Source organism: Cololabis saira, chromosome 19 (genome assembly GCF_033807715.1).
Source record: "Cololabis saira isolate AMF1-May2022 chromosome 19, fColSai1.1, whole genome shotgun sequence".
NCBI lineage: Eukaryota > Metazoa > Chordata > Actinopteri > Beloniformes > Belonidae > Cololabis > Cololabis saira.
In genome coordinates, this window is record NC_084605.1 from 27,290,234 (window position 1) to 27,314,185 (window position 23,952).

Genomic DNA, 23,952 nt, shown 5'->3' on the forward strand with positions numbered 1-23,952 from the left:
TGACTGATTTGAAAGCATATGCAGTAGAAATGGACTTTGAAGCAGTAGCTGTATCTGAACTACTCCTTTACTGACCAACCATATCAGTAGATGTGAAATTCTGATTTGGAAGAGTAAACTCTGCTGCCTTTGGTGCTGATACTTCAAGGGGTTTTGTGTAACTGAGCATCTCTGATGAGGGACGGCATGCAGAAGTAGCTTGAGTTGGATGCCCTCTCACTCTGGAAGCACCCTCATTCCTCTGATCAGTTTTCACAGTCTTAAGTAACATGTTTTATGGGATGAAGCTGGAGTACTTGGAGTAAATCCAACCAGACATTTAGTAAAAAACAACTCCCCAAAGAAAAGCAGCTGAGAGTCAGGCCAGGAACCTTCTTGTTGTGAGGCAACCACAGGGAAGATTTTAATTTATAAAAATGAATGCTATTTGGTGCTTTGCAGGTCTCAGGCGAGCAGGAAAAATGTGAAAATATGAAAAAAAAAAAAAAACATGAAATGTTCTACCTTGTCACCGTTCAATAAAAATGATGTCAAGAAACAGTGTTTGGAAGAAGGAAAAATCAACAATGGTCACTGAAGTATCTTGAAGCTGACAAAAGTAATATAATCAGATTGAGTAAAAAAACATAAACCAATGAAAGCTAGAGAATGTCTCTGAACTGTGGTTTAACAGAACCATTAAAAAGAAAAACAAAGAACTATCGGATGATTCATTTCAGTGTTGTTCTCAGCCCCTGAACAGACTTCGCACTGTCCGGCACGCTCTTTTATGATGCATAATCTAAAGTCGAGTCATTTACAGCAAGCAGGCCAAAACAAGTCCACCAATTATTTCTAGTTTTGTACCCAAACAATTTTGTTTTTCTCTTTTTAGCTATCGTTTGTAAAGTCATGAGCACTATTATAAGCACTATGTCTAGCTTTGCTGATAATTTTTTAGTGATATATTTCATATCTTGCTTTTCCATTTATTTGATGAACTTAATGAGAAAATTACCATAAACCCTGTCTCACAGTAAGATCCAGTGACCATGAACAAGATGAAGCAGGTATAAAAAAGGAAAAAATTAATATAAGAATGACTACGCAGTGTCAGTTTCATTTGTCATTCATTTGAGTCATCACCTTCTTTTTCACTGGCATTGACAAGCAATGAATCTCCTAAAATACTTCCCGTTCTGGCACGGGCACTGATTGCTTTGTCTCCTTTAAGCCCACTTTCATTTGAGCATGTTATTCATTTTCCAGCATGCACACACGTTAGTCTTGTCCTGAGGACATGAGGTGTCCCATTCAGCTTGTGAAAAGTGTTGTTATAAAAATGTTCTTTGGTTTGCTGATCTCATGTTTATGCTTCAAATGGTACTTTCAGTATTTGCCAGGAAATCCCCTTGATCTGCCCCATCTCAAAGATTTATTATGTAGAAAGCTCTTTCAATGAGTTGCAGAAATGCAGTTTGATCTCTCTTTCTCTTACCCACACTCTCATGCACACACGCGCACACACACACATTGTAAGTCACTCTATTGTTTTGCACAGATCATGGTTAAAGAGGGAAATTGTACATGACGGATACAATATGAAGCGTCTGTGCATCATTTTTCCCAGAGGTTGGGACTACAAGGGACCACAATATTCTCTATTGTTGAGTTCATTACATAACTATGTTCATGTGATGTCAAAATGTGCCTTTATCTCCTAGGGTCACTGCTTTTCTGTGGCAACTGGTCAAAATTTTCAAATAAAACTAATCTGGGGGTAGATACAAGTACCACGAAGTGGCGTAACCAGTCCACCACATATTGTTAGAGCTCAAGGCCATAATCTCCTGTTGACAGACACTGTGTTATCAGATAAGTCAGGGCTGATATTACCACAGCGGCTTTAAGGCTAGTAGTCCTGAGATCTCTACACAATCTAGATCCATCTTAATGCAGACAAATTAGCCAGTTCATGGGAGTGAACAGGCTTCTTTTTTTCTTTTTTTCTTTCTTTTTCTTTCTTTCTTTTTTTTTTTCTTTTTTTTGGTCAGGCTGGGGCAACACAGTGGCTTGGTGGGTAGCACTATTACCCTACAGCTAGAAGACTTTTGGTTCAACTCATGCCTGGGGCCTTACTGTGTAGAGTCCATGTTTTCTTCAGGTAAGCCAGCTTTGCAGTCCAAACCCATTCACGTCAAGTTGATTTTTAATTGTCGTGAGAGTGAGCATGTTTGGTCGTTTGCCTGTGACCACCTTCACCTTTTTGCCCAAAGACAACTGGGGCAGGCTCCGGCAGACCCCTGGGACCCTATTCATGAACAGGAAAGTAAAGATGATGAATAGATAGATGGCTGCAAGAGTGATGCACAGCAGTGAAAAGGAATACATAGAACCCGAGTCCATAAATTTAACAGGATGCCAAACAAAGGGATGTGTTATACGCCGCGTTCCATTTGTCCTCGGAAGTGGGGATTTCCCAGTTCCCAGTCGGAATTTTCAACTGGAACGCCCCTCGAAGTGGGATTTCCCACTGGGAAAGTGGGAGAGTCTTCACCACCCCCGAGTTCACATTCCGAGATGGCTGCCCCGGTTGTAAACAGTACAAGAGAGCTCTGTAAAAATTCGTAGCACTTCATTCTAGTTTTGGTCACACTAAATCTGTCGTATACAAGTATTGTTCGGCATATATATGCTGCTATAGTGTAATTTACATTTTTCATGTGGTATATGCGAACTACAAACTTGTTTTCCGACTTTGTAACTGGAACGCGGATAACTCGGCTGTGACGCCATTCCCAGTTCCGAGTTCCGACTTCCGAGGTAAATGGAACGCAGCAATAGAGCAGGAACTACAGTAGCTGGGAATAGTGCTGGAATATAGCATGTTTTGCATCCAGGAGGAGGCAGTGTTGTCTAACACATAAATCTAAGCCAGCGGTGCTGCTGCGGCCTCACAGCCAATGCAGCTTGCTGCCTCCACCTCCCTGGAGAAACATCAGCAAGACTTTTAAGCCTTGATGGTTTTCATGCTCCTCTTGCTAGGCTTGTTTCGTCTGTTTGACTGGCACGCTTAAAAATGAAAATCTAAGCACAAGCATTGTTTTGATCAGTGGCAATGAGACACATGTTATGAATTGTCATTAATTTTTGTGGTCCGCATTTGTTCATTTTTTTAGCGCTGGCATGCAATATTTTACCACCTCAAACATATGTGTTTATTTGTTGGTGGCTCGGCATCAAATAACTCCTATTAGAAGTTAAAAACATGGTGAGGGCAAAATGCTAGATTGATAGAACCACAGCATTGACCACAACAGACAAATACAAAACACATTTACATGTAAATATCTTCAGGAGGCACATCACAACCACATGTCAGAGCACACAGGCCACACTACAGTAATACTTAATGTTACTTTTGAGGGTGCAAATGGCTGTTGAGTTGTTATTATGATATTAAGCATCCCCCCCCACATATTTCTGTGAAAAAGGTTTGTATGATATGCAATGCTAATTGTTTATGTGTTAATGGACAGCGTGCCACAGGAAAACATAGACGTCTGAGAGTTTGAGACCACGCATTGGTGGGAAGTACAATCATATAAGTTTTCATTGTTGCACTTTGCATCAAATTCTCTTAAGTTTCTCGTTCCCCAGTTGTTTTTCCCGTTTGGTGCCCTGTGGCAATTTACTGTGGTTTTTCCAGAGAGAGGCATAAATTTGGCTCTACAAGGCTCTCCCAGAATGAAATACCACAGTCTGCCCTTGCATGCTCAGACTGGGGGCTTCGGGCTGGTGCTTTGCTGGTTCTGTCCCCATGTATCCATGGGACTGGTTCGTGTCATGGGACTGGCTCAGCCACAGGGAGCAAAAGATGTTGTGTGTTTGTTTTTTAGGAAAGAAGAAGAAACGATTTTACCACACCGACAAACACAAGAGCACAGTTATTCCAGCTTTCTTTTGAGAAAATGCAGGTGCTTGAATGTGCTTGCTGGCAGCATGTTGCTCAACTTTCAAACAAAGCGGGTTCTGTAGAAAACACAGCGTAAAGAGTAATTTCATTAATTTATGTTACACCTATTTAATCATTTGCACACTCACTTTGAAAAGTTGAATCTATTATTTAAGTGTCCACGTTCTTTCAGAGGGGATGTTAGGTAGTTTACTTCTGAAACGCTTGAGTAGAGGCAATTATTTCTCTTTGAGCCGTGATACATTACTAATGTATGTTTATAAATGTATTTAAATAAGTCACACTGAAGGTTTTTTGAGTCAGATGAAAAAGAAAGCACACCTCCTGTCAGATCTGAGATTTTATATGTATTATGACTTAAACTAAAGAAAAAAGGATGTAGAAAAAACTTAAAAATCTGGTCCTCACCAGTTCTTACAATTAGATAAATATAATCTGTGACAAACACATAATATATTATACCAGTATTTGACTAAAGCCAGGCCAGTTAACCATTAAAAGCAGGTAACAGACAACTAGGCCTGTAGAAGAAGAAATGTGATTCATTGATCATCAACAAGTGCAAGTGCCTCTATAAAAGTAAATGTATTTGGCAGTTTTTGTAACACAATGCCAAGGAGGTAAGACATGAGCACTTATCGAAGCCCATTTTGGGCGGATTATAAAAATGTCCAACTCTTAATACATTATTTCTACAGATTAGAAGAAGAAAAAAAAACATTCAAGACACTTACCAGTCTACCCAGGAATGGACATCCCAGTAAGGTCAACCTAAGAGAAGACCATAGAATGCTACATCTCAGACTCTGCAGATCTTAGTTACCATGTTAAATGTTAAGAAACAATGGGTAGCACAAACACGCCTCATATCAGCTTCCAATCATGGAGGCGGAGGGTGCTGATTTGGATTGTTTTGCACCCACAGGACCAAAGCAAATTACATTTATTGGGTTAACCATGAAATTTCTTGAGTCAACGGTGAGGTCAAGTGTCTGACATATAATGCTTTGCTAATTTGAGTCATGTAGCAACACAATTAAGCACACCAGAAAATCTACAAAAGAATGACCTAGAAAATCCAGACAGTGCAACGGCCCTGAGTAACATGTTTGAATCTTATGCTTAAATGGCGTTCTTGGCGAGTTGTGAACACAGAAGTTTCTGCAAACATCTTTTAAGCAAAGAGCTTGCTGAGAGGAAAAAAAAATGAGATTTTTTTATTCATTTTTATTGCATAGAAAACATGGACATTCTTTCCCTCATTATGCTGCAGTTTGTTCATTCAGGTCCTGAGAACTTTAAGGTAAATACTGGAAAAATGTCATGTTTATGATGCTAGAGTGCTCACATCAGAGGGCAGCTAATGAGAGCAGCCGCCGATGTTCCTGTGTTGCTGCCTGTCATTCATTATGGTGAAGATTCCTGCTGTTGTTAATAATTAAAAAAACAAAGGCAAAACAACAACAAAAAAAAACATAAAAATGTCTCAAAACGCCATGTGTTTATTCTGAAGGGCAGTTCAGCAACAGCCACCCTCTGAAAAGTTTCTAGTTTACCACCAAGATACGTCAGATACAGGTGTTGTCATAATATGGTTCTGGCCATGGATGCTTTTTACGTGTAAAACTGGCATTTACAGTTACTCTGACTGGATTACAGGTAGATTAAAGCATTCACGTTATAAAAGTTGTGTTTCAAGTGTTACGAATCTACTGTTTCTCAAAATGTCAACAGCAGAATATTTTCCTGTAAATTGGGTCCCTCATAAGCTGAGTCCCGCTTCCTAACTCTGGCTGCTGTCTTTTCACGGCCTCTCTACACTGCTCATCTGTTGGCTGTTAGGTCAGAGCCCACGGGTCCCTGAAGGCCCATAATTAGCCCCGTTACTGATGTTCTTGTTTGCTGGGCTCTTGTGGCTTCTTCGACACTCTCTGCTTATGGCAAAGGCCTTTTCTGGTTAGATGTGCTTACTTTGTCGAGGGGCCAATCATCGACTCATTCCCAAAGCCTCAGAGGTTCAAAAGCCAAGTGCATAATTGCTCCTTAAATCAATTTGCAAATTTTGTGGTATCTGAGCTGCAAACAGTGGGCATGGAATCATCCATTCACAAGGAAAGACTGTCCATAATATTTATTTAGAGTCACAGAAAATATTATAGCATCCTGGAGAAAATTACATATGAAGGAGAAATATATGAAAATGTAGGTCTGTGGCTTATGTAGATTTTGCATTAGCCTAAGTACACTTCATGCCATTTGTTCCACGTTATTGTGGTTTTGATAGTGGGACAGGTCACAGAGCTGGAAAAAGCATCCCGGCGCTGCATCTGAGAGGCTTGCCCCTCGTGTTTGCGGGTTTTTCTGTCAATGCCTTCTCCACAAACTCCAACAAACAGAACAAGCAGACTGCACAGTTGCAGCAGTGTCACTTAGAATGAATAAATAAATACATAAAACAGACAGGACTCATCTTTGTCTCTCCACCTTAATAACAGCTCCTTTACACACACACACACACACACACACACACACACACACACACACACACACACACACACACACACACACACACACACACACACACACACACTTTGACGCCCAGGGCTTTCCAACTCTTGTTTAATGCAGACTGTCCTTGTTTGCTGCTTCTTTCGCTGTCTCTCTTTTGAGATTTCGCTCTGCATCTCCTTCTTCCTCCTCTCCTCCCTCCTTTATGTCTTTCTCTCTCTGTCTCTTCACTCCTCCTACTCCTCCTCCTCTCCCTGCTGTATTTGCAGTCAGCTTTAGTGCCAGACACCCTGAGGCAGCGGTAGCGCCAGCAAGTCTTCCCACCTCTGTTTTTGTGGTGGAAGATGACATGTCAAAGCTTTGAAGAGCAGAGGAAGGGAGGGAGAGGGGGAGGGAACGGGAAGGGAGGGAGGGAGCACATCACTCGGCGCTGAGGAAAAGCAAGGGACCCAGAGAGAATGTCATGTGGCCTGCAGTCCGCCCGATATTCTCATTCTGCCTCTCTTTCTCCGGCTGTCTATGTGGGCAGGCAGGAATGGCGTCAGGAAGTATCCCCAACCCACTCCCCCTCTTACTTCTTCTTCCCTTCATCCTATTCTGCCCTCCCTCAGCTCTTCACTCACTCACTCTTCATGTATCCCCCCCCCACCATCTCTTCCCAATCCCACCTTCCTCTCCTCACAGGGCCCACTTTCTGCTTTTTTGTGAATATCCCAAATTGCATTTTCCCCCTCTTCTTTCTGCTGCCTGCCTAACCCTCACCCACAGGCGTGCCTGTGCGTCATAACTCACTTGGTGTTGAAGTGTGCAGAGGTGTGTTGAGGTGTGTTGAGGTGTAAACTGTGAGTGAGTAGCAGACAAAACATGTTTGATTTCAGATCCTCAGGCATTACTCATCCAATCGTGTGAGAGAAGAAAACAGCAGTATCTTTTCCATACATAGGCACTACATGGGGTTACTCCATGCCATCGCACCAAACCGTCTTGGTTTAAAGATCCTCCCCAAAAACCAAAATAAAAAAAGCGAGAGAGAGGAAGCCTTGCAAAATCCTTACGCTCAATTCTGTGTATTTATGTCATATTATTAAGGTTCATCCTGTTACATAATATGACCTTTGTTTTTTGTTTGTTTTATTAATATAAAGTTAGGTTTCATTTCACAATGTCAGAAATGCAGCTTTGTAATAGAAGATATCTAATGTATTTTTTGCATTAATCAATAGAAAATGAGTGTTTAAAAGGTATCACACTGACTCTGAGTAAAGCAAGGTAAAAACATATAAAAAAAAATAAAACAGTTAAAACTTCAAAGCAGTTACAGCCAATTAAACATGAAAAATACTGTAACACTGACTCATGACAGAACATGTCATAGCTGCATAGGTCCATGGTTCAAAACATTGCAGATTCACAAAAAAGAGCCTACATCTGTTTTTGAAACTAGTATTTATCATTAGTAAGCAGTATTTTATTTTAAGTTTTTGTGACTGCTGAAAATGGCTTCCAGTCTTGTAGCACCATATAGTTTCAAGGTAGGGCAGTCAGTAGCATATCAGAGATTCTTTTACAAAGTATAAAAAATGTCTGTTTTTAGTTTGTTTGGGTTTTTTTTTGCTCATATGGATATGCATGCATATGCATATGCATATGGAGAGAAATGCATTTTTGCAGGTTTGCAAAAATGCAGTCTGCAGATTGCAAAATTTGCAGCACAAATACAGCAAAATAGTTTGCAAAAAGTAGCATGTAATATGTGGAGTGCATACTAAATTTGGCAAATACACACCGGTAATATGTTTTTTTTTGTAAATGGCCCTAAATTTTACAATGACTGCTTTTCTGACTCATTTCTGCGTATTTTATGTTAAACATTCTGAGAGTCCATTTGCAGAATGTTTGAGTTTATTTCCCCACTTTTGAGTTTTTATATGGTTTGAAACTCTGAGTTGTTTTTACCTCACAATTCTGCAAGTTCATAAAGTCACAATTTCTGAGCTTTCTCTTGCAAATTTGTGAATTCATATAGTCAGAATTGCACTTATATACCATTGTGCTGGCTCACTTAGCCTCAGAAATCTTTTGTTAAATAGCTCGGTTTATTTTGCCTGCAGATCTTGTATTTGAACTTTAGATTCACAAATTTGCATTTTTTTTAAATTCTTCCCTATCATACTGGAGTTTTATAAAAGAAGGAATCTTGATTCTAACCGAGCAGTAAACTAGAAATGTCCTGATCATGAACAACAAAGCTAAGTACATAATTGAAATAAATCTCTGCACACTATCAGCATCTGTCGTAATTTTAGGTACAAATCCTACACGTGTTACCATCTCATGATCTAGATTGAGATATTATGAGATATTGACACCAGAGGAACTATGACTTTTTTCTTCTGATAATGCAGTTGGGGGCTGAGATAAAACATCAACTGTGATTCTTAATTACTTTGGCTGCAATAAAATGTTTTATTTTGAAATTTAAAGAAATTATTTAAAACTATAAAAAGCTCATTTTAAAACATTCAATAACACCTGACCAGTTTTCAAAAAGACAGTTATTATTTTGACATGAAACTCAACTACACAACAACTGCAGAAAATAACTGTAAGATCTAATCTTCAAGTTTTTGATGAATAGTTAATGTATTCAATATTAGATGCAGATCTTAAACATTAAAATGGGCTTGGATAACAAACAGATTTGGGCCCAATCTGAGCTACTTTTGGTGCTCACTTACAATACTGGCAAGTGCTTTGTGGGCCAGATGTGGCACAGAGTTCAAGAACTAGGGCAAACCTAGAATTCGGCATATGTTCTACGAACCAAAATGTGGCCAAAATTGCTCAAATGTGCTAGTTTTAACATGGGATATGGCAAGTGTTGTAAGGGCCAGGCATGGCTGAAAGAACCAAAGAAAATGAAGAACTGGGCCATGTATGGTGGATATGTGGCTACATTTAGGCAGCTTCATTCAATTTCAGTTTTTAGAATTGAAGTTTGCAGTTATGGGCCAAGTTTGGGGCAAACATTCCTTGCTATAGGGGTTATGTCTCATAAGGAAAGGCATGCAGACCGATAAAACAGGAACCTAATAAAATGTGGTACTCCAGGTGTTTTATCAGTTTATTCCTGGAGGAATGCTGGGTTTGTGTACAAATTTTTAAATCAGAGCAGTGATATTAGCTCTGAGGCAGACAGGATGGGGCCACTCACAAGTGATCATGTCAGATACATGGGGTAATCTTTGCTTTTTGTTTGTTGCACACAAAAAAAATGCCAGATGCTTTTCATGATTCTCACAGTCAAGCTAATAAAATGATGAAAGGAAAGCAGAAGCTTCGCTCTGGGATATTCATAGACACACATATACATAAAAAAGTTTCCACCGACTTTGATATAAGCGTTTGGTGGTACTTCAACCATGCCGACTTGTTCTTATGTGGCCGCTTCTTCACCTGTGTTCCTTCAAAGCTGAGCTATGCAGTGCGACACCTTCTAATACACACAGGTTGTTTTTTTTACATGAGCACTTGCCAAAGCAGACATTAAAGACAAAACTATCCATCACCCAAAAGACAAAAACCTCTTTTAATTATCTCTCTTATTAGAGTTAGGTTTGGACAAGCATTTTACTTTCACATCGGCAAAGATGGCACAGGATCAGCTGCTGGCAAACAGCAGCTAATAAGGAGGATTTTCTTTTCCAAAAAAAAAAAAAAACACATTATGAAAACACACAGATTTCGTAAAGGATCTCACGTGTCAAGAGACACAGAATTAATGTTTCTTAATACTCAGGACGTACAGTACAAGCAGGTATGCTGTCACAGGTTTGAGTGCACATACTCAGACTGAAATTGTTGGTTCTCAACACACCGATTGAAAAAAACATTGTTGCAATAATACCTCCACGGCTATATGGATAAAAACAAAAAAGTTGTCACTTGTTGATCGAAGTAAGCGGCCTTTTCTTGCTCATGTGAGCTCACACGATCCCGAACCTTGTGTATGCGAATGTGTTTATGTCATCGTATGACATGCTATTTGTGTTTGTACGGTGTGTATCACTGCAGGCCAGTTTGATATTTGAAGTCATTACCAGCGTCAGAAAGGGAAGAGATTACAGGGTGCAATGGCTGTAACACACACTATTAGCAAGACAACGTGTTATTATGCCTCTGGTGTCAGGTGAGATGTCAGAGCAACTGGTCTGTGTAATGCTTTCAATTGCTGGATCAGCAGGCTTACGCATTAACAAGTGAGTAATACAAACACATTAACAAACAAGCAACTATATAAATCTTTTCTGAATGGATCGACACGGGATATTGAAAGATGTTGCTGAAATTTCTTGATTTCCGAGCTTAACTTTGAGTGTGTACCGACAACTGCACTGAAGTTCAAGCAAGGCATTTTAAAATGCCTGCTGAGTAACTTCTCATATTGTTGAAACCTATGTTTAATCCCAAAATTGCTTGGGTAGTCACAAACCTTGGTTACTGTGCAATTTTTTTTTTCTTTCACTTTCAGATTTCTCCACGAGCGCTTCCCTTTACAGAACGTGTGTTAAAAGCATTAAGCAAATGCTCACTGCCGCAAATCTGAATGAGCACATAAATTTCGCCTGCCTCTTTTTTTTTTTCTCTCTCCCTTTCTTTTTTGTCGTGTCTAAATTTTCCATGCCTGGCCTTCCTACTGCTGAGAGTGCTGTTCCTCGAAGCCGCAGTGTATTTTGAAGCAAGGTCGGGAGAGAGCCAGAGGCTCCAAAATCAGGCACAAGACTCCCAGTGTTCCACTGTTTGGCTTGCTCTTGGCATCCACTCCTGACCAGAGAGGTCTAGCTCGCCACAGCCACTGTGTGTGTGTGTGTGTGTGTGTGTGTGTGTGTGTGCGCGCGCGCGTGTGTGTGTGTGTGTGTGTGTGTATGCGTGTGTGCGCATTTCTGTGTGAACATATATAACCCCGCAACCTCTTTATTGCTTCCAAGCCTATATAGAAACAGCTATGGCTGACTCATTTATGAGCTCTCCCACATAGACACGGTACCTGGGTGTGAGTAAGAAAGGCTCGGTGTGCAGTTTCTGTTGAAAGAGCTTTTGGTTTTCGTCGTAACCCTCAATCCATACACACAGTCTCCGCAATAGTAAAGTATGCATGTAACTGAAGTGGAGGTTGGCCTAAATGTGTTGGAGTTGGACCAGTGTGAATACACAAGCAATTCAGGGGAGCTCCTCTAAATGGGTTCCATACCTTGGCTGATGGCGGTGAGGTCATCCCCGCAGCAACGGTGCTGATCACATTTCATCAGATTTCTAATGCCGTCATTATAGACCAGGGGTCGGCAACCCAAAATGTTGAAAGAGCCATATTGGACCAAAAACACAAAAAACTAATATGTCTGGAGCCGCAAAAAATTAAAAGTCTTGTATCAGCCTTAGAATGAAGGCAGCACATGCTGCATGTTTCTATATTAGTTATAACTGGGGGAAGATTTTTTTTATTCATTATGCACTTCGAGAAAAAAGTCGAAATGTCGAGAAAAAAGTCAAAATTTTGAGAAAAAGTCAAAATGTCAAGATTAATATTGAAGTACCTTCTTGAGAAAAAAGTCGAAATGTTGAGAAAAAAGTTGAAATGTTGAGAAAAAAGTTGAAATGTAAGATTAAAAAAGGAAAGGAAACAGGAAGAAAAAAAGAGAAAAAAGGAAAGGAAACAGGAAGAAAAAAAGAGAAAAAAGAAGAAAAAAAATAAAAAGGAAAAAGAAGATAAAAAGAAAAAAAGAAAAAAAGGGAAAGAAAAAAAGAGAAAAATAGAAAAAAAGAGAAAAAATGGAAAAAAGAAAAAGAGAAGAAGAAAAGAAAAGGCAAATAGGAAAAAAAGAAAAAAGAAGAAAAAAAAAGGTCAAAGATTTTTGAAAAAGCTCCAGGGAGCCACTAGGGCGGCGCTAAAGAGCCGCATGCGGCTCTGGAGCCACGGGTTGCTGATCCCTGTTATAGACCATCATTTTTTTTTTTTAAATAAGAAAAATCACTTCTTTACAAGGGGATAGCCGGTTTTCAACCATGAACTCTTTAAAAAAAAAAAACAGCTTTCTGTTAAAAAAAAATGAAAAAAAGGAGGGGGGGGGTATTTGTGGATGGGGTTGGACCACACATCAAATACTCACACTCGATTAACACATATGGATCTGACATTAATCCTGTATGTTCCTTTAAGCATGGAAAGCCATCCATCTGTCTTCGTCTTCAGACAGAATATCCACTCGGGGTCTGGAAGTCTAGTACGCAACACGCAAAACCTCAGCGAATATAAATAAATGGCTGTATTTCTCTCCCTGCTTTTGTCTGGTCAGGACACTCCATGGAGAGCTTGCCAAGTTGAGCATCGACATTTGGGTTTGGCTGTTCCCCTCGCCCGACAGCTCAGCCTTTGCCAAACCACAGGAAAAGGAAGCAAAAGGTTCTCTCTGAAGGGCTTATAAAATATTGTCTTGGGTAAAAATGTCGGACATGAATGGCAACATTCAGCTCCTCCACTACAAACAAAAGGCCTTTGAAGGACGGGCGTGAAGTAGTCGCTGCTGTTTTTGTTGCCTTTGGTGCCCAGACTCTAGTGTTTAACTTTTTCCTCATAGTTCATCCGTGTTTCTGGTCAGTGTTGTGTTTCCTGGCAGTGATACTGAGCATAATACGGTGTAAGAATGACACTTCAAGCTGTTTAATGTTACCTTTGTTGGCTTACTTATGACTTGAAATAAGCTGGAAACATCATGCCACATAAAGGTTGTCAGTAGACAATATTTATGCTCACTCAGATTAGGTTCTTCACATGTTAGAAGTGTGTGGTGATACGCTGCCAGACCAAACGCTCGTATGATGTTCGAAACTAAAGACTTAAATTACATGCACTTTTAGCTGCCACAGTTTATTTTAATATCAGTGAATATCACTAAAGTGACACTGTGGCTGCTCTTGAAACCACACACTACTAGTTAATCTTGGCAAAATGTAATATACAGTTTGCAGTATGTAAAAGAAAAAAATGTTTAATGTACAATGGATTGGTATACCTCGCACTGAACTCTCATTACAGAACGAGCAACTACAGGAGATTCCAGTTGTGCCAGTTAGTCCTTGTGTTCATCACATACTATGTATTGATGATGCTCACCATATACAGTACGTTGGTGCAAAGAACTATAATGCAACAATTACAATGTCAAAATGCCAGATTCAAACAGCCTGAGTGCCAGATAAACCTGTAAAACCAGTCCTGTCAACTTGCTGGAACTGATGATCAGTAGCAAGGTTTATCTAACATTATGATTTGCTAACACGTCATTGCCTGGTAATCAGACTGCAGGCCCTGTGTGCAATTGTTTAATTTTAGCACAGGAAGATAATGTTTTGTGTTATTTTGCTCCTGTATTTCACAGATCTGCTTGGCCTAACACATATCTTGGCAGCGTTGGGAACTTGCAACTTTCAGCTCTGGAAAATCCCCCAGTATGTGTGGAGGTTAACTCGCTGTTATGATACTCCCAATGTGGTAATCTCAGTCCCCCTTCTTGTAGATATTTACTTTCACTTGTCAATGGCAAGACAGAAACATCAATTGAGAAGATTTCTTTGACAACTAGGAATGCTGGTGGATCAGTTTTTGACGAGAACACCTCACTGAACAGAAACGCATCTTCTAAAGTCACAAGGGTGTCAGACACGAAATTATGCAAGACTGATGGAACATTAACATCTGCAAACACATTTTTATTTAGAATTTAGAGCAAGTCTGTAAATTTAACAAAAGGATCAATGTAGCCCAAAACAATGGTGTTCATCATTTTTTTTGCGCTGAAGTCTGCACTTTCTGTATGTGTGGTCCCAAAAAAAATAAAAATCTCTGTTTGGAGGGCTGTGTAGCGCTTTACCCTAGCCTTCCATCCAAAAGAGAGCCGGGACACAACCACCCCTCATGTGAAAGTGCAACATCATAGGGGTAGGGCTAGAGGGTAGAATTGGACTGGGCCTTACTCTTGTTTGCTCTTTCGCTTGGTCACTCTCTCATTTTCTCTCCTGTTATTACTTTCTTGAGTCTCTGCCATGTTGTCTTCTGTAGATCTGTGAGCCAGCTTCAACATCGCTGATATGTGATACAATGTTGTAAAATAGTACACAGTTGTTGCTAGAGACAGCCAAAGTTACTTTGGCGTGTTTTTACAACAGAAGGCACGGGAGGCTGTGAGAGCTAGATGATGCCCCCTAACAACAATCAAATATTCATTAAAATTAAATTGAAGCAGATATTTGAACTTTAGATAACCTTTTTGTGCTGCTTCCAGTTACCGGTCGGGCAAATCCTGCACCCTGTACTGTAATGTGACATGTGGGAGGACTCTGCCGTGCATGTAGTATTTGCATATTATCCCAGATCAGAAACTTGACTAGAGGGAAGTCTCATTAAATCTAATCGTATAAAGGCAACTCATACACATTTTGACGTGACAAGGCAATGACAGACAACGATGAGCAGGTTATGTCTTCCCAGCATGATTTATTTGACACAACACCGTCGTCTCTCCCTTTGATGTTGCAGAAAAAAAACCCTGGCTGACTGTAGGGTGGGGCTTAGTAACATACGCAGAGGGAGAGAGCAGTCTGACTAGTACGTTCTAAAGGAGTGACGCAGGGGACGATTTGCATATAAATAAATCTGTGTTTACTAGTTGATGCAGTTTTATAGTTATTTTAATTAAAAAAGTAACATAACAACAGGTTCCTTTTTAAGCAGTTATTTTATGTAAAGCATGACACAGACATTCTTTCTTCTCCATTCGTGTCCACGTAGCTCACAACAAGGGAAAAAGTGAAATACCCATGAGTTAAAAATGTTATATTGGTACAGTTAAAACCTGAAAGGATAAGATGATTGCTTAAATGTGGGTTGTCTGACCTAGTTGCAATTTAACCAATGTACAACATATCTGAACTCTGCAAATCTAAGTGCTGCTGGTGCGACGTTTCTTGTGTTTCGGTGCCTTTTAATTTAACTTTCAACTGAGCACTTTCCAACGTCCAACAGACACACAGACATACATATGTATAAAATGCAGAACAATGTCTCAAATGCTAAAACGAATCACCTCCTACACACAGATACAAACCAAACACGCAAACATGCACCACATCCTCCCATCTTCCCACCCACTGTCTCCCTTCTTGACATCTCTGGGGCGGAATGTAGCGGCAGGATTTCTGCGCATAGCTCACGAATCCCTCGTGCATTTAGAGAAGTGGAGGTGCCTGAACGCACGGCTAAATGCACCGGAGCATGCGGTGTATGAACACATGAGGTGTGTGTGTGTGTGAGGGCTCAGTCTATGTCATGGGATGTGTGTGAAGGGCCATCTGGTCACCCCTGACATGCCGTGGTTCCTGTGAAGTGCTGTCAGCGTGGCCGTTGTGGTCTCCCGTGGCGACTGGAGGCTTGCTGCACAGCACTTCCAGCCCAGGCAGCAGACCTCAGAAAAGGAAATTTGGGTCGCTCAAATGGAGGGGTTGCTCCCGAGCTATTTACAGAGCCCTCTGCCGGTCCAGCACCACCCACAATATTCCATATGAGAACCAGTGCGCGTGCGGTGCCTGTGGTACATGTGAGTTTTGGGGGGGTTGCACGGAGGGAATGAGGGTGGAGGGGTAAGAAAATGCATGGCTGTGTACACTATGTTAATGCATGAGATTTTACAAGGCATTTCTGGCCTCTGAATTTCAGTCTTCAAGCATGTGTAGTGTGTCTTGGCGTACGAATGCGTTAACAGTTAAAGCGTTGTTGAGAGCCATTATATTCCATTAGCAGTAACCACTCATTTCACACTTTAGTTCTGCCCTGAAGCAACTAGCAGCGAAACTTTACAATACGCTCCACTGATTCACTTGTCAGATGCCGCAGATCTAATTCACATTAGGAACCACAATCACATATCTCTTGCATCACAGCTCTCAAGAGATCAGTGAGCCTATCATTTCCTGACCTGACCTGTATAAACATCTGGGGCGTCATGGCTGCTGATCATGGAAATATGCTGAGTATATGGAGAGGAGCAGAGCCTCAGATGAATGAGAAATCTGACTGTAGGAAACTTTGGTTCAAGTGAGATCATGCGCATTCTCTTTTGATGCCCGTAACTTGGGTTTAGTGGTTGTCTGGTTAAGATCTGTAAACTTGGGGAACGATGCTGGAATACGGCTGTGGATCTATTTAGCAACGTGGAGAAAATTGAATATATATTCATAATAAATCTCATCAGTCTCACTGCATCCAAACTTGTCTTCTTGTATTCTAAAGTGCATGTTTAAAGTGGAGGAGCTCAAATGAGTACCTTGCCTGTATGCTTTTGATGTATCTAGGAGAGGTAAGCAAGTAAACAATCTCTTAACGCCCACAGGATGAGGACGGTCCACCGCCACCCAAGGGGAGACCTCCAGCATCACTCAAAGTCTTCTTATGTTGTGAATATTAGGTTAAGGTTATTTTAGGCCGACCCGCTGCAGAAACAAATTATAGTGCGAGAAAGGGGGTGAAAAACCAAGTGGGCTGTCTAGCATGTAATTTTCCTGTTTCTCTTTCAAAGGATGAGGTATTCCTTGAGGAAGCCCTGTTAAATTTACAAGCCATGACCCCACATCAGCAGGAAGGAGACTCCTCTGACAGGGAAGAGGAGGCAAGGACTGAGGTGTATGATTCTTGTGCCCACCTCTTAATGGAGTTAACTCGCTGCATTGTCTCTGTTAATCTCATACAGTGCAAGTAATCAAAACTTGTTTTCCCTTGGTTTGTAATTATAAAGAAAATAAAGTGATGAATTAGACACCTCAGGCACTTCTTTCACACTTTAGTGCTAATTCTCATGCATACCACACTTGGTTGGTATAAGATTCCCTTTGGCTGATCTGAAGAAACCTCACCTTGACTAAAGGTCTTTCCTGCCTGAACAAGAGAGCAGCCTTCCTAAGAATGAAGATGATCACTGCTTACTCCTCAAGCGTACCTCCAGACGTCTCAACCATAATTATGCCAGTCTAGGAGAATTACAGGTACCCTGGCATTACTTCTAATACGCAGTAAGATTCAAACACACTTACCTCTTTTTCATCAAAAGGTAGTGTACTCTTAATTTCTCATGGTTCACATTTTTGAACCATTCATCTTTGTATCTCTGATCCTTGCCGAGATCACCGGCTGTAATTAGGAGTTAAGCATCATACGTTAAACTGTAACCAGGGAGTTTGCAAACGTTGGAATGCAAAAGCCTGAGTTTTGACATGTAAAGCTGTTGCCACACACATGTGCCTCATGGATCTGTGTTCCAGGGCATCCTCATAAGCAAACTGCAGTATGAGACCATATACTCTTCCTCTAAGTTTCCAAGGGCCCCTGCAGTACAAGCGTGGGGAGGGGGGAGGGATGTGCTCTGCAGTGCGGCTTGCTGGTTAATTATGGGTCGCGAGCTGCTGCTCGGCTGGCCTGGGCGGGTGTTGGAGCCAGTGGGTCTGGCACAGGGAGGTCTGGCCACAGACCCCGGCGGTGACGGCATGAAGTCTGGGACGAGTCAGAACACCAGCCCGGGGTTTGGAGCATTCTTCGCATTCCCTCCTTCCATGGCTGTATGTGTATGAGACCGAGAGCAAGGAAAAGAAATGAAAGATGCAATGTGTGCTCATGTTCATAAGTATACATGTGCAGTATATGTGCATGTTTTACATCTTGAATGTATATTATGGATTGTACACGCAGGCTCAAAAAAAGAGGGCTGCACCGATGACAGATCAGAAACACTGCAAAAGTGCAAAGAAATAACAGTTACAAAGTTTCAAGTTTTCTTTCGGTACTTTAACATGAGCAATTCTTGCTTGAGTTTAACACACAGCCAGTGGGCACAATTCTGTTTATTTAGACATTGTGACATTGTGCATAATGTAAATAAAAACTAAATGCAAACATATGCTCATGATTTAATCTGAAAAAGAAAGTACAGTCATTTTAATCTAGTTTTACTCATCAGGACAAAAAAAAAACAACAAAAAAACAAAGCAAGGTTGTTACTTCTGATGTTGCTGCAAAGGAAATTTGGTCCATTCTTCTGCAATGTTGTTTTAGTTTATTGAGGTTTGTGGGTTTGTGTGTTTTTGTCCACGCATTTTTAATTCTGAAAAGCATTTCAGTCAGGTTCAGGTCAAAGCTTTGAGTGGGTCATCACTGCACGTTGATTATATTAATATTCAGCTAGCTTTATTATAGATTTGCAGATGCTCCTGGGATTGGCAACATGTTGCATGGCACAGCTTCAGCCAGTCTTTATCTGTCCGACGGACGGCCTCACATTTAATTTTGGGATACTTTGATATATAAAGGAGTTCACAGTTAATTAAATGGCTGCAAGGTGAAGAGGTGCCGTGGCTGTAAAACAAGTCTAAATCATCACAATGTCCAATTTATCTCTCTTCTATTCAAAATGTATTGTTTTTCTGAGCTTCATTATTAGTTTACAGTCCTAGAGTTTATAAAATGTAAGCTGTGGGTTCTTGGTTTTTTGCATTACGTGGTCTAAACTTGGCGTGAACTTGCTGGGCTGTCCCCTCCTGGGAAGACTGGCAGCTTTCTTGAACATTTCCCACTTGTGAATAATCCTCCTAAAGCTACAAAGATGGACTTGAGGAAACAAAAAAGTAAAACAATTATTCCTTACTAGTTATCCCGAGGATTTAATTTAATGTCGTTTTCAAGTCCACACAGGTGCAGCGAACGTGCTTGCTTTGCCAGGGTTTGATGACTAGGCTAAAGGGAAGTAAAATCTCCTCAGCCCATCCCGCCATTCGTTTTTCAGCAACGCATGAGTGCCAAAGAGAAGCAAACACCATGTGTTTAAACATAGGGGAAACCGGACAACATATATTTCCTCTTCCCGTTTCCAAGTAGTTTCCACATACATGTGTTTAAAAGGAGACAACCAAAAGTCCATTAATTCCTACGGAAATCTCCACCCTGCTTTCTTAATTCCTCAGTGGCATTTTCCTCATACGCTCTCAAACGTTATAACTTTTGCTGTAGATTTCAAATTTCAGGCAGCAGTCAAAGAACCATGAGAAAAAGGGTTAGGGTTACAACTCTACAACATTATACTCAGCTACTTGACAATTCAACACTGTCAAGTAAAGTTGTGCAAACGTCGATTTTAATAATCAAATTACTGTGATAGTGAAATAGTGAAAAATAGTATATATAAAATAAATTTAACCACAAATTGAAATGAAGAAAACAGGTGTTTGCAACTCTAAATTACAATGTTTTTTTCTGTCCAAGCTGCCATTTAAGGATAGTTATTTATTCAAGATTTTGCAGTTACTGTATAAGCAGCTTTATTTGAACTTTTGAACTATATAATCCATAGAGGTGCCCTCATATTCTCAAACTGATTAATGATTTGATGTTCAGAATAAGCTTAAAAATTAATTTCTAATCAATCAGCGTCTTGCATCTCTGTGCATATGGTAATAGAGTGTGGCTGCACTGGTCTAATTAAATAATGGCCACACATCATACTTTATATCCTTTATGTTTCTTGTGTTTCTTCATCAGATGCTGTGAAAACTACAAATCAGACAACGCTTCTTTTTAAGATCACGCAAGTGTCAGCCGTTTTAAACAGCCAGTATAAGTGCTACAGACACATAATGTGCAACAACATGAAGGGCCCTCAACAACATTAAACAATTAAACCAATGAATGGTTAGCATTAGGGGTTGGCAAAAATATCGATATGGCAATATATCGCAATACTTTTCCAGCTGATTCAATATCGATATTCAAAATTTGAATATCGATTTTTTTTTTTTATCCCCAATTTTTTTCCCATTATATCACCCAGTGCTCCTACCTAAGTGACAGTCCTGGGCATTGCCACTCTCTACCAACCCTGGGAGGGCCCTGCACTGAGCTCCGGTTTTATTTCACGTTTTATTTCATTTTATAATTTATTTTTTATATAACACAATTGCCTGTCCTTAAAAAATTAAAAATAATGGACAGAGGTTTATTTATTTATGGATTTATGTCTATACTGACTGATCACTGTGCCTGTCCTTGGTTTTAGTACCCATCTTTCTTGTGTTTATTATCATTTGCCACATAATTAAAGCAACCTCATACTAAATTTAATGTTAACTTCATATGATGTAAATAATATGAAAAACATATACAAATATGTTGTAACTTTAGCTTGTATAGTTATAATAAAACATTGTTTTGACTCAGTTTGTCCCATGAATTGTCACTATAATCTGATGAACGTGCAACTCAGATTTTAAGATCCATCACTATCATCTGATGTACATATATACAACTTGGATTTTAAGATGTGTAATGCATTTTTAAATTTTTCGGTGAACTATGTAGAATATAATAATTGGGATATTGCATAATCGGGATATTGCAATGTGTATCGTATCGTGGCTCAAGTATCGTGATGCGTATCGTATCGTGAGGTCCTTCCCAATACCCACCCCTAGTTAGCATGTCCACCTCTTAGACCACATACGAAATAAACCTGGCATCCATGTTGGCTTTGACCCACAATTCCACCATCCTGCCTTTATAACTCCACTCCTGTCATGTGACATTACGCTTTTTGATGTACGGCCTGCTACTTTGAAATGGTGGAATTGAAACAAACCTATTATAATTAAAGTACCGCTTATAAATAAAGTACTTATGAAGATTAAATGAAATATGCAAAATAATCAGTCACATAGACTATTACACAGTTGTTTTGTTTCTGCCTTAAGTTACGTCTGGTCGTCTTAAATGAACCCTTCTTTGCATCCTCATATAGCAGCATCATCCCAATTTTTCTAACTCACTTAAGAGTTTAATTTGTCTTATCACTAAATTTGGAGGACTGGTGGATCAACACAATCAGCACTTTATAAAGTCCCTTTTGCTCCTGTATTTCATGCCCAGCTTGTAGAAGTCTGTCCTCCAGGTCTATCATACTACTTTCCTAAAAAACTCTTGGTGCATTATTTTATCAGCAATTTGTTGTCTGTCTTAAGTTTTTTAGCCCCTAACCTTTCAGAATGCATGTAACTTACAAATGTGTGAGTAGAACTTATATCAAACATATAACGGAGAACAAGAAAGTAAAAAATCATGATGGAAAATTAGTTCTTCTGGATTATCGTGGCAAGACCTCATCGTCTTTTTAAATGGTCAAAAAATCATGTTAGCCCTTTTTCCTTCAGTGTCTAATCAGGCTGTGACCAGTAATAGAAGACGCAGATGCCAAAAGGTACCCTGTTTATGCCGCGGAGACCCCGAGATGAGAACCGGGGATCGTTTCTACTTCTTTTTTCCCGTGTATATTCTTCACACCCTTTTACGTGTTGATCTTAATGCTCAGCCATTTGGCCTCTTCATTCTGTCTTGTTGGTTTATCCTGAATGGGCTGTTTGGGAGTGGAGAGTAGCGCCCACAAAGCCAAGGTCATCAAGTTTTGATGTGGGCTTCCAGCCAACGCCCCTCTCTCCGTGTCCAAGTACTTCTCAGTGGTCTTCCTAGAATATCTCCACCATATACATCTTCTCTAGGAACCTTGAATTATTTTATTACCATTGTAAAGTGTGTTTTCTTTGTAAACAGCAGGTGTCAAAAGCATTTTGAAACCATTTTTTTTTTTTTGTGAAGAGAGTATCTATAGAAGAGGCAAGTCTTGGTTTGGAAGTCTCCGCTCACTGAAAACACTGATCAAAGCTGTCTGCATGTCAACAGGCTGCCTTGTGTACATAGTTCAGGCGATGCCTTGCAGATCTCCTGTCTGTCTTTGCCTGTGTCAAAAGCTTCAGGGTTTTTTTTTATTTTACCCAGAGGCATTAGTTCATATGTATTTGCATATAGTGACTTTTTGTCTTTAGCTATGGAAATACTCACTTTGCCCCGGAAGCGCAACAGTCTTATTTTTAGCTCTCGTGGTGCTGAGCTTTGCTTTAAACGACTTCAAACGAGAGGAGCCTCCTTGAACAGGGATTCATGTATCATACTCATTCTATGCAGCTTTACCCAAAGGTAAAAAGTTAGCTCCAAAATAGCTCAAAGGAAGGGGGAGAGGGCCACCAAAAAAGCCCTTTTTCTTTCTCCCCTCACAACATTTATTTTGACAAGCCTGGGAGAATAGAGTATTTATATATGGGGCTGTGTGCTGTGGTTTCCCCACAATTACAGAGTGGCAGTGCTTAGACTGGGAGGCGTGCTGGAGTTTTATGGAGGGGGACATAAGGGAGCTGGGACATGAGGAGACCAGCCCTCCCGAGCCTTGTACAACCTGATGTATAGACTCAAATACCACGATTTCATCCAGAAATACAACTCATGCGCTTGAAGCCTATCCAATACAAAACTTTGATTGCAAAACAAAGTTCACAGATCCTTTAAAATATTGTTTAGTTAATACATTGATGAATTTCAAATTATGAACAGAATTTTTCTCGACAAAGCCAAAAACCTCTGTAACCCCAGACCTTTACATTGCAATGAGGCTCAATTTCAGTGTTTAGAAGTTGGTCAGTAATGTTTTGAGTGGTTCTTGCGTGGGCTGCAGCGTCTCTTTGTAGCTCTACTGTATTATGGTTGCGATATAAACAAGGATTTTCTACTGAATGTCTTGCACAACCGCTTCAAGCCACGTAGAGGGGAACAGTGGGAGTTTGTGTTTGTTTCGTGGATGCTCTGTTGAATCTGGCATCGGCCCCTGCAGGGGTGAGCGGAGGGGGGGAAGCGGGGTTTGCGGTTCTGCTGGGGAGCCTGGAAGTCAGTCAGGGCGGTGGCTGAACCACCTTCCCTCTGCAGTCCGCCCCACTCCCCAAACACACGTGCAAGTGAACACACGGTTTGACGGAGGCACACGACACACACACACACACACTCACAACTCATCTCCTCTTTCAGGCTTTTCAATAACGACGATCCAGAAAGATGGAGTGCCAGGCAACAAGCAAATACAATACGGCCTTGTTTACAAAGACAGCGCATGATGCTGCAACTACATGCACCAGAAAAGCTGGAGGTATGAGACAGGAAACATAATTTAATACCTCCTTTACTGTCGTCAGCAAATACAATAGCTAGTTCTTTGTACGAGGATATAGACTTTATTTACATTTTTTCCCTCTCACCACTGAACTTTATATTTCTCCAGGCCTGCTATTGCCTGTCTATATGTCAAGCCAGGCTTTGAAATGTAATACATGTGCAGGGGTGTGAGTAAGCTTGTTTTGTCTCTACGCTAGAATGACAGATACCTGCGAGGAAGAGCTGGTAATGACTGATGCATACACAGTATGTGTTATGCTCTCATATTTCTTTCTTGTTGATAGCAGTTCTGATAGCTGCTTGAGCTTGATTTCTTTATTTTTTTTATTTTTTGTACCAAAGGTGATCATCT